The 12056-nt window shown below is 48.6% G+C and overlaps 1 protein-coding gene across 1 annotated transcript in view; it reads left to right on the top strand.

The window, feature by feature from the left end:
• Positions 1–11561: 11561 nt before the first annotated feature.
• LOC125442485 (calcium/calmodulin-dependent protein kinase type 1-like) overlaps positions 11562–12056 on the top strand; it is a 59803-nt gene continuing 59308 nt past the window's right edge. Inside the window, exon 1 of the mRNA XM_048513853.1 lies at positions 11562–11913. The gene's annotated coding sequence lies outside the window, so the exon portion shown is untranslated. The remainder of the gene's footprint in view (positions 11914–12056) is intronic.

Genomic DNA, 12056 nt, shown 5'->3' with positions numbered 1-12056 from the left:
AATATCCCACGGATTCATCTCTTTGCTTTGGCTGTGTTGACTTCCTAATGCTTAGATTTCTGGCTTGGAGTTCCTGTCTATCCCAATGAGTTGCAACCTGCCTTTGACATTGCAGTAAAATGGCACATCCATTTTGTGCCCGCAGCACTTAGCTTTCAGTTGCTCTGGGTCGAACTGACCGGAGCTTCAAGCCTCACAGATAGAACTATTAGATTGTATCAAGAAGGAAGACTGGCATTGCCACAAATGACATAATATTACTCTAAATGAGATACTGGGAAATGTTATCATCTGACGTTGGTTTATACTGAGTCGAACCCAGTGGTGGGATCACAAAAATTTTAGTAACAGGTTCCCATGGTGGTGGGATTCAAACTGTGGTGTAGCGGGGCGTGACAGGGGCGGGGCCGGGCATTCCGGGGCGGGGCATTCCTGGGCGGGGCTGTGGCAAGGACGCAGCCGCCGCGCCGGTCCTTGGGCGGGAAACGAATGCTCGCAGGCGCAGGCTGCCACGCACGCAGGGGCACCTCCTGCTAGACTGCTTCAAGTTCTGCGCACTACTGCTGAGAGTAACTAAGGCAAAAATCACGTGGCAAAATCACCAATGAGTAACCCCCTCTCGGCACACACAAATAATTAGTAACCTACTCTTGGGAACCTGTGAGAACCTGCTGGATCCCACCTCTGGTCGTACCATCATTCGAATGGGTGTACAGATTTTTTTTAAAAGACTTTAAATCAGTGAAACCTTCCTTATGAAAGGACAGGATAAATCTATAAACAAACCTCACGGAGACCTGTATAAAGTGAATTGTGCGTATGTATTAAGCGCTGTCAAGTCTCTTCTGACTTATTGATCTCCAAAATGTCCTATTGTTGACAACCATGCTCAGGTTTTGTAACCAAGACTTGATTGAGTCGATCCATCTCATGTTTGGCTTTCCTCTTTCCCTGCTGCCTTCAATTCCTAGCGTTATTGTCTTTTCCGGCAACTCTTATCTTCTCAAAGTAAATTACAGCAATCAAACCAGGATGGAATCAGAGCAGTGGCAGCGGTGATGAGATACTTAAATCCTGACTCCCTGGTTTGCTAAGTTTCTACACGCTGGACTGATTTTTTTAAAATCTAGGGGACAATAGGGTTGCCAATCGCCTGGTGGGGCCAGGAGATCTCCTAGAATTGCAACTGATCTCCCAATGTCAGGGATCAGTTGCCTTGGAGAAAACTGCAACTTGGAGGACTGTCCTGCATTTAAATCTTGTGGAGGCCCCTCCCCTTTACGAACCTTGACCGCCCCTGGCTCCGCCTCCAAATCTCCGGGTGTTTCTCAACCTGGAGACGGTAACCCTAGGGAGCATTCAGAAATAGGTAATCCAGCTTTCTGCCACTTCCATCTGCATGACTTGTAAAATGGTTCAGCAATATGACATGTCCTTCTGGCTCTTGCTGTGGACCAGAAGCGTGCCCCTTCAACTCGTAGTTTACGGCTCTGCTTCCTTTTCCTGTCCGTTCTTTGCTGTTTTTGGCTCCAGCCATGCCCAAATATTTGTCAGCTTCTGCCCTCTCTCCCAGATAAACGGAGCCTTTGCCAAGCTTTGCGTATTCAGCTGCCATTTCCATTGGAAACTGGCAAATGTTTCAGGGTTTGAATTATTCCTCCTCCTCCTCCTCCTCCTCCTCCTCCTCCAGGCGTTTGAAATTCAGCATGGAAAAGACTGGCAGCAATGAAGAACAAACAGAAGGGCATCATTTTGAAACGCAGCTGTGTTTAGATAAGTCTCGTGGGTCACTGTCGATTGACTGTAGGTAACTTCCAAAAATGGTAATTGTGTCATCCCTTTCCTCATCCCCAAACCTCCCAAAAATATCAAGCAAGGTTTTAGGTGGCACAGAATTCTTCATCAGGCTGAATGGCCTGCATGCAAGCTGAGGAAAGGATATTTCGGAGTATGATAGAAAAACGCTAATTTGTACATTGGGAAATCTTAAACAGGATGTGTTAGCAAGCTTACTCAGCTTAGAAGGGGTCTATGTCAGGAAAAAACTGACACAGAGAAGCAAACAAAAATTATATTCAAGTAACACATTTTTATTTCGCCCTTTCTCCAGGACTTTCTTCCCCATTTTATCCTCACAGAGATCTGAGCAGCTGCCAAGGCTGAAAGACGGAGATTAGTCCCGAGTCATCCAGGAAGCTTCCTAGCAAAACAGGAATTGGAACCCGGGTCTCCTGGCTCAACATTCTAACCGCTATACTACATGCCGTTTGAGAATACAGAAGCCAGCCGTTCAATTGGGTGTCTCCCCGGTGCTAATCAGAACATGAACATCTGTTGTCAGGGAGACAGTTAAGCGGAAATTTTTTCTTCTGTGGGATTGAAAACTGGCACTTCGAAACCGCTGCGAAAGAAATGCTGCTAAGTGTGTCTGCTTGGTTTCAGACTCCAAGAATGCTCATGTTATAACACAGGGATGTCGAACTCATTTGTTACGAGGGCGGGATATGACAAAAATGTGACTTGGTGGAGCTAGGTCCTGGGAGGGGGGGGGTGGCTGCCTCAAATGGGCCCAGAACAGCACTGGGGACTGGGGAGCCCGCAACAGGGTGCATATGAGTGACTACCTTGAGAGGACTTATCAAGCCTGCAAACTAGCTGAGGGCTCCCCCCCCCGCTATGAAGAAGAAGAAGAAGGAGGAGGAGGAGGAGGAGGAGGAGGAGGAGGAAGAGGAGGAGGAGGAGGAGGAGGAGGAAGAGGAGGAGGAGGAGGAGGAGGAAGAGGAGGAGACGACGACGACGACACCAACGACGACGACGACGACAATGACAACGACAACGACGATGACGAGAGTTCAGAGTGAACTGTGACTCGCCCAAGGTCACCCAGCAGGAATGTAGGAGTGCGGAAACACGTCTGGTTCACTAGAAAAGCCTCTGCCACTCAAGTGGAGGAGTGGGAAATCAAACCCGGTTCTCCAGATTAGAATCCACCTGCTCTTAACCACTATACCACGCTGGCTCTCGTGGTGTAGTGGTTAAGGATGCAAGATTAGATGCTAGATTAGATGCAGCATTTGATCCAACAGGGCTTTTGTATGTTCTTATGAAACCAGTGGCTGGATCTCCCCAGCGTTTTATAAAAGGTTAATAGCTGCCAAGGGTCTGGATTGTCAGCATGGTACAGCGGAGAGAAAGGATTCAGGAAACTTGATTGGTGATTTTTAGCCAGTCACTCTGACTTGCCTAACCTAGCCCACAAGGTCTTTGCTGGATCAGTCCACTCCAGCATTCTGTTTCACACAGTTTCCTACCAGTTCCTCAAGAGATCATAGAGGCTGAGGCCTTCATAAGAAGAGCTCTGCTGGATCAGACCAGTGGTCCATCTAACTAACATTCTGTCTCACATAGCAGTCAACTGGTTCCTCTGGAGGACCAACAAGAGACCATAGAGGCCAAGGCCTCCATAACAACATAAGAGAAGCCCTGCTGGATCAGACCAGTGATCCATCTGTCTAACATTCTGTCTCACATAGCAGTCAACTGGTTCCTCTGGAGGACCAACAAGAGACCATAGAGGCTGAGGCCTTCATAAGAACATAAGAAGATGACAGAGTAGGCGGTTTATGTAGTTCGTTCCTTCCAGCCTCTCAAAAGGCAAACTGGTAGCTGTAAACGCCATGACTGCCTCTGTTCCACACACAGCCCGTGCACTTCACGCCAACAACACTCTTCAGCACTACCTTACTCCCGTGTAACGGCAAACTCTGGGCCTTGTGTATTACACTGACAGAGAAGTGGCGGTTTATCAGCAGCCGGATAGGCAAGCGTTACCAGAGTAAGATAAAGCGCAGTTGAAGAGCGGCATTACACGTGCAGACGAATAACTTTCCATTAACCACACAGTAGCTTCACTTCAAAGAAGGAATTTTACTTTCAGGTGCAAGCTATATACAGTGAATATCAAGGAACAAACCGGCAGCATGCCTCGCAGTAAACAAGAAACCCTAACAGACATTGTGCACTGATAGTGCTCTGCTAATATACAATCACTGCCCAATCACTGTGAAGGTCACAGCACCGGATCAGACTGGTTTGGTTCAGTTGCATCAGGCTTTTGCCAACTGACCCTGGATGACAGGTGCTGTCATTTAGATCACCAAGATCTGTGCACAAGATGCACACCACATTTATTTTGCTTCCCTGACAGAAGAACCCTGCTGGGTCAGACCAGTGGTCCATCTAGTCCAGCATCCTGTCTGACATAGTGACCAACTTGTTGATATGGACCGCTATCAACAGGGCATAGAAGCTGAGGCCTTCCCCTGATGTTTCCTCCTAGCGCTAGATTTCAAGGGTTTCCTGCCTCTGAATCGGGACTCAGAAAGCCTTTGATTGGGCTATGCTTCAAAATCCTTCTTGTTTTCTGCATGGTTGTGGATGCTGGCTCTCCTTAGCTCTGCACAGTCCCTTTCAGTGATATATTTTGGGGGGAGGGGGGGATTTTTATGCCTTTAATGGTAGGAACATCCTCAAGAAGTTTCCCAGCAGAACTTGCTGATGTCACGGGAGTCCCTTGGGATGCCTCCTGTAGCATTTTTTCCAGCTTTTCATCCGTTACATCACTAATTGCTCTATAATTCTGAGTAACGAGCTACCACAGGTGCGACAAACACAACAGGCTCCGTTTTGCTAATTAGGCAGTGATGCATCTAATTTGCTCAGAATGGAGAGGTGAACCAACGCTGTGCTGTTCGACCTCTTCTGCTCAAACAGAGGTGAGCGAAATCTTCCTCTCTCTACCCTGTAGGACCTAGGGATCTGCTGGAATTATAGCTCATTTTCAGACTACAGACATCAGTTCCCCCTAGAGAAAATGGAAGCTTTGGAAAATGGGCTCTTTGGCCTTGTACCCAACTGAGTCTTAGTCCTCCCCAAGTTCCATCCCTAAATCTCCAAGAGTTTCCAGACCTGAAGCCGGCAACCCTATCTATCACCCACTGGTAGCCAGAACTCAAAATGGAACCTGTTAGCTGGGTGGATTGGAAGACCACTCCAGCATCCTGTTTCACACAGTGGCCAACCAGTTCCTTTGGAAGACCAACAAGAGACCATAGAGTCCAAGGCCTTCATAACAACATAAGAAGAGCCCTACTAGACCAGACCAGTGTCCATCTAGTCTTGACAAGGACCATATGAATCTATCTGCCAAATCTGACCATTGGCCGCTCATTGCCTGTTCCGAGTGATAATGGTCCTCCAGGGTTCTAGACTGAGCAGATTCTTCCCAGCACCTGTCCCTCAAGATCCATGAATTATTCACCCCCAACGTGCTGTGTCACTCTTTGTCACCCCGTTCCCAACTTTCTCCCATGCTCGCATAGTCCTTTTGAGTAAGAGGTCTGTGTCAAGGTGGGAGGGGTGATTCATTTGTATAGGTTGATCTTGTTTTTGCCATCTTGGTTTTTAATGATAAGATGTTAACTGGTTGGTTTTCTAAACTTATTAACGGAATGTTTTTAAATATGTACGTATGCTGCCCCAAGCCCAGCCCCGGTTGGGAAGGGCAGGATATAAATTAAATTGGGTGGGATAAAAAATAAATAAACTCTGCTACTACAGTTTCTCGAACAATCCAAGCAGAGCCACATTTGGGGGAGGGAAGGGAGCAATTTTAAAAAATCTTACTCTTGGAGAAGTCCACAGTCTGCCTTTCTGAGGGAATCCAAGTGCCAAGTGCACCCTTTTGATTGGAAGGAGGCCAACCCAACGTTATGACTCATGGGGAGATACAACAGGTACCCTCTTCTAAGGATAAATCATTCCACTGCATAATCTTTTCATAATCCTGTATCATCTGATTCAGAGAACAGAGCCCTCCGTCCCACAGAAGGATGACTGGAAGGGGGCAAGATCAGAACCAGGAATCAAGCAGAGATGCTACGAACAGACTCCAAGGGACAGTTAGCTCCAGGAAGTCTCAGCTGCCTTTCACTTATTTATAAATTTATTTTGACATGGTTAACATATGCTCAACACAAGGGCTTGTTTCATGTTCAGCAGCACACTCCTTTGTTCAGTAGTGGAACATTAATTGTGTAATAGATTTTTTTCTGGCACGTTGAGCGTTCTCCCAGGTGGAGTGTTCTATTTTGCAAACCGGGAGCTTATCAGGAGATGAAAATTCTGCTTCCTTTGTTAAACCCCACTGAATGGTTGGCACGCGCACAAAAACACACACACTGTATAATCTATCCATTTGGTCCAAACCATAAACAGATCCAAACATTTGTCCAGTGGTAATAAGGCGACAACGAGCTCTATGCCCCTTAAAGATGTACATGTTTGTTTGTTTGTTTGTTTGTTTGTTTGTTTGTTTATATCTTCAATTTCTATACCGCCCGATCCCCGAAGGGCTCCGGGCGGTGAACAACACAATTCAAAAAAACATTAGGCAGGAGCAAATCATACACAATACAATACATAGGCTCCATCCTATTAATCATCAATAAAACATCTTAAAAACTCATATAAAACAGCGAATAACAATTAATTAATAAATAAACAAAAGGTGTCCAAAAACCCCAATTAAAACCTACCCTAAGAAGGGGGACGGCGGGCCCCTCAATATGAGGGGGCCCTGATGTAACAGCGCCAGGGCAAAGAGCAGTGAGGGGGCACCATATCAGCGGCTGGACACTCCAAAGGCCCGGTGGAACAACACGGTCTTACAGGCCCTGTGGAATTCACCGAGGTCCCGCAGGGCCCGGACAGTTCCACCAGGCCAGGGCCAGTGCTGTAAAAGTCCTGGCCCGTGTGGAGGCCAGCCGCATCATTGAGGGGCCGGGGACCACCAGCAGGTTGGCCTCTGCTGAGTGCAGAGGCTGAGTAGGGACATATGGGGTAATGCGGTCCCGCATGCATATCCTTGGCATTCCTACTCAGAAGTAAGTCCCACTGTATCCTACAGTGCTTACTCCCAAGGAAGTGCGTCAAGAATCCCAGCTTGATTCCAGAGCTGTGTTGGACTGTGTATAAAACAGTAGTTTAGTGATACTCCAGAACTGACAGAATTTTACATCATTGGAAACTTTCCACAAATCAGAGCTCACTTAGTCACATTTGAGTCTTGCAGGAAGAAGGGTTGAGCTCCCTCAAGGATGGGAAAAAAACCCTTCTTTCTCCAAGTGTAAGCCTTCTGGGACTAGAACTCGCTTCATCAGATGGCCTCGGGTCCACGAAAGTTTAAGAAAGAATTAAAATGTGTCTCTGAAGCACAGTTTCAGCGGGTTGTTCTTACTCACTTTCACGTGACGTAAGAAAAGAGGCCACGTTGTTGGAATGATGAAGTATGGTTAGATTCAGTTGGCAGATATATTCACCTGGTACATTGATGTTACCGCGCTGCCTGGTAACTTTTAATAGCTCCAGACCATCCAGCTCTCGGCAGCGCAGGGGAACAGAAACGGGACCCGACACAGCGAGTATAGTGAAATAAAAGAGTTTTATTGAGATGCTGACCCACGTGTCAGCACCTCCGCACCACGGCAACTGCGCTGCCTAGCAGCTTTACAACATCTTAAATATACTTTCTCCCGCCGGGATTCCGGGAGAATACAGGACAACCTACAACCATTCATTCACAAAATACATGACAACCTCATACATCTACAAGTACATGGGAACCAATTAGAGTCCAGCGGGCAGTCCCTTCTTGAATTTCGCGGCGTAGGCAGGGCGAGGCGATGACGTAGGCACTGGCGGGAAGAGCACAAAAGAGTCCTTTGGGTGCTTGGGGTCAGAAAACGAAGCTTAACGATGATGGCACCCTTATCTGCCTGCTGGTGGGATTAGGCAGATTGAGGCGCTTCTTCTGGGGTCCCTTTTGTCAATGTCCATCCCAGGTTTTACAAATGAAAGGGACATGCCCAGGTGGAGCAGGGGTGGGTTCCTGCCTTGAGCCAAGGAGGTTCCATGCAGAAGCAAATACAAAAGATAGCTATAAGTCCTACTTTCTATCTAATACAGTTTGTGTCAGAACATGTGTTTAGATGGACAAAATCTAGATGACAGGTGGACCCTCCTTCCAGCAGGTGCCGTGTGCATAATTAGGGCTGTGTGCACAACTGTGTACCGTGTGCAAAGACAGATAAGACATGGGCACCTGATTGGCACCTCAATTGTATATAGTAAGCACAGACAACAGGGTGATGTGTGCCTGGAAACACCTGTGGTCTGGCGGAGCACTTTGACAGTAGTTAGCAATAAACAGAACTGCACTGGTGACTGTGTGTCTTTCGGTTCTTGTTTGCATTGCATCCTGCAAGGTGGTCTACTCACGAGTAAGCCGCTGCTTCAACAGTTTGTTCCTACCTAACTTATACAGAAATAAAACAAGACCAGAATTTAAAACAAGACCAGAAATGGAATAAAATCACTTCTGGCTCCGCTATCATTGAGAAGGGGGAAGGGGTTCATTACAAAGAGTGCCCAGCATTTTCCTCCTGTCAGGTTGTGATGTGGTTGAAGTTCTGGTCAAAAGAGTCCAGAATTCAGCTCAAGAGGTGTACGGACCAGCCCCCTCCCAACTGTAGAAGAAACTGCCAAGTGGGATGAATCTCCATAGCGTTATGTAACCAGTACAATGTAGTACTTAAGAGTGTCAGAGCAGCATCTGGGAAAGCCAGTTTTGAGTCTGCTTTGGGCTAGCCTACCTCACAGGGTTGCTGGACTGAGAACGAAATGGAAGAAAGCTGATCAGTGTTTTGGCTCCCCATTGGGAAGATTCCTTTTGGCAACTGGGCTGCTTTCCCCCAATCTTTTATGTTTCAAGGTCAGGGAATTCTATTCCCTCGCCTGACGTGTCTTTAATGGAAAGAAAGAAACCAGTACAAATCGGTGGGGGAAGAGCTCTCCTCTGCGGTCAGACAATGCTCGCAAAAGCCTCCGAGGACTTCAGCCAAAGAGACACAATGAGAAGGAACATTCTGTTATCTCCGTTGGTCAGCCTGGCCTTTTTGTGATGCAAAGCACAGGCTGAGATTTGGGGATGGCTCCATAAACCTCCTGGTTTGTTTTGCTGCCCTCGGGACGGCCCGAACAGGGGGTCTTGTCAAGCACCTGGCAGGCTACAATGCGGGGCTGGCGAGATACATTTATCTTCCTGGTTCTGAGCCTGAACAGGCCTGAGTTTTATGCATATAGTTTTATGTTCAGAGGTCTTTGCCATGACATGTGTAGTCATCAATCCTTGGCTGAGACTCCTCTTATGTGAACAACGATGGGGACAAAAGGCCAGACGAAGTGCACAACTGCCAGCGAAGAAGAAGAAGAAGAAGAAGAAGAAGAAGAAGAAGAAGAAGAAGAGGAGGAGGAGGAGGAGGAGGAGGAGGAGGAGGAGGAGGAGTTTGGATTTATATCCCCCCTTTCTCTCCTGCAGGAGACTCAAAGGGGCTTACAATCTCCTTGCCCTTCCCCCCTCACAACAAACACCCTGTGAGGTGGGTGGGGCTGAGATTGCTCCGAGAAGCTGTGACTAGTCCAAGGTCACCCAGTGTGTGGGAGCATTCAGGCTAATCTGCATTCCCCAGATAAGCCTCCACAGCTCAGGCGGCAGAGCTGGGAATCAAACCCGGTTCCTCCAGATTAGATACACGAGCTCTTAACCTCCTACGCCACTTCTGCTCCTAAAAGGGCATCCACGTGTTTAGCCCCTCCCCTCGGTAACAGTCATGTCCTGGCATACATTTCTATGGCTGTTTCTGCATAGGCAACCCTAACATGTTAATGAACCCATGTTGCCTGTGCAGAAGCAGCCATATCCGTGACCATATCCAACCGATATTGTATCGCCTGCATTGGCTCCCAGTTGAGTTCCAAATCATCTTCAAGGTATGGGTGCTTACCTTTAAGGCCTTCCGCGGCCTGGGACCCTTGTACCTTCGGGACCGCATTACCCCATATATCCCTACTAGGCCTCTGCGCTCAGTAGAGGCCAATCTGCTGGTAGTCCCTGGCCCCTCAATGATGCGGCTGGCCTCCACGCGGGCCAGGGCCTTTACAGCCCTGGCCCCTGCCTGGTGGAACGCTCTTCCTCCAGCTGTCCGGGCCCTGCGGGATCTTGGTGAGTTCCGCCGGAGTTGTTCCGCCGGGCTTTTGGACTGTCCAGTCGTTGATAGGTGCCCCCTCCTCTTCCTCTTCTTCATCTTTCTGGGTCTCTTACCATCTATGGAACCCGTTTTCTTCCCCCTTTCGGGAGGGTTTTAATGAGGGTTATTGCAGACATTGTTTGTTACTGATCGCTGCGTTTTAAATTGTTTTAATGTATTTAAGGGTTATTGTATATATGTGATTTATGTTGTTCACCACCCAGAGCCCTTCGGGGGTAGGGCAGTATACAAAACCCAATAATAAAATAAATAAATAAATAAATATGATGAACCCATTTGCACAGCGGGTGCAGGGGCCATCTGTGATCGCTGGGATCCTGGCATCAGGATGCGAACTGTGCATCTGAGAATCCCTGTCACATTTACCGGCACAAAATGGCGGCTGCCTAGAGAATCCACTCTAATGGACAAAGTGAAAACATTAAAAATATCAAAAATACATTTTTGCTGCCCCCCCCGCCCCCGCCCCCGCCAGGCGCGCGCTTGGTGCAACGCTTTTAGCCAATCCCAGAACAACAAGACCTTTGGGAGCGCATGGATTCATAGGGTCACCATATGTGTTTCATAGGGTTTTGAGTTCTATTGTGTTTTGTGTCCCACTGTAATTTGAATATTTTAGATAGTCGGTGATTATTACTTTTAATTGCACTGTGACACTTTTATTATAAATTTCATGAATATTTAATTGGTTGTCTTTTTGTATGCAGCAGGGAGCGAATTGTATTTGTATTTCACAGGGTCACCGCAAAGTGGAAAGCAAATCGTCAGCCCACAACAACACACAACAATAACTGGCTGAGTGGGGGGGGGGGGGCTCTCCTGGTTTCAGGCAGCCTTTCCCCCTTTGGTTCTGGTGGGTTTTCCGGGCTGCGTGGCCGTGGTCTGGTGGATCTTGTTCCTAACGTTTCGCCTGCATCTGCGGCTGGCATCTTCAGAGGGAAGTCTGTTACCCGCTGTGTCTAAAACACACTTCTCTCTGTGATACACCTCTGAAGATGCCAGCCGCAGATGCAGGCGAAACGTTAGGAACAAGATCCACCAGACCACGGCCACGCAGCCCGGAAAACCCACCAGAACCAGCTGAATCCGGCCGTGGAAGCCTTGGACAATACTTTCCCCCCTTTCTTTCTCCACCTGGCCACCTGGCTTCTCAGGTGATGCCCGGCTCTCATACCCGGCTGCTGCGCCCAGCCAGCCTTGCGCACCTAGTTCTGACACACACCGGCCAGCCGCGGCTTTAAAAGGCCACCGGCGCATCCCTGCCGTGGCCTTTAGGAGGCTGCAGTGGCCGTGGTTGCGCTTGAGTCTGAGGCTTGCCTGCCCGGCAGGAGTGCGCTCAGGGCGCCTGCGCTGACCGAAATAAATAAATAACCTCCGGAGAGGAGGAGGAGGAGGAGGAGGAAGGAGGCAACAAGCGAGCCGGAGATCGCAGGCTAGGAGGACGCAGCTCTCCAGCGCCCCGGTTGGAGCCGGGCGGTCTTTTGTCTGGAGCCCAACGGCGGCGGCTGCGCCTGCTCGCCCGGCGGGGGACCCGGGAAGGCACCTGCGAAGAGCCTCAACCCGGGTGTTGGGGGAAAAAAGGGGCGTCCCCGACGCGTATCTGGCCAGCTGCGGCGCAAAAGCCCCCCCAAACCGCTCGACACATTGTTTTTTTTTTCCCAGAAAGAGACTAGAGGGAATCGACCGTTAAGGTGGACTGGCTCTTTTAAGGTGGCGCGTGTTTTTTCAAGGTGGATTTGACATCCAGGTTGGAATTACTCTTCTTTTTTGGGGGTGACCTCTCTTGCATCAGCCTATTTTTTTTAAAGAAAAACCGGTCCTTGGAAATGGATCTATAATCCCGTTGCCGACGGATGGGCGATCCTTTTTTCTCCTCTTCCCAGGCGACGG

Source organism: Sphaerodactylus townsendi, linkage group LG13 (assembly GCF_021028975.2).
Source record: "Sphaerodactylus townsendi isolate TG3544 linkage group LG13, MPM_Stown_v2.3, whole genome shotgun sequence".
Lineage (NCBI taxonomy): Eukaryota > Metazoa > Chordata > Lepidosauria > Squamata > Sphaerodactylidae > Sphaerodactylus > Sphaerodactylus townsendi.
This window is presented reverse-complemented; position numbering and strand designations above follow the sequence as displayed.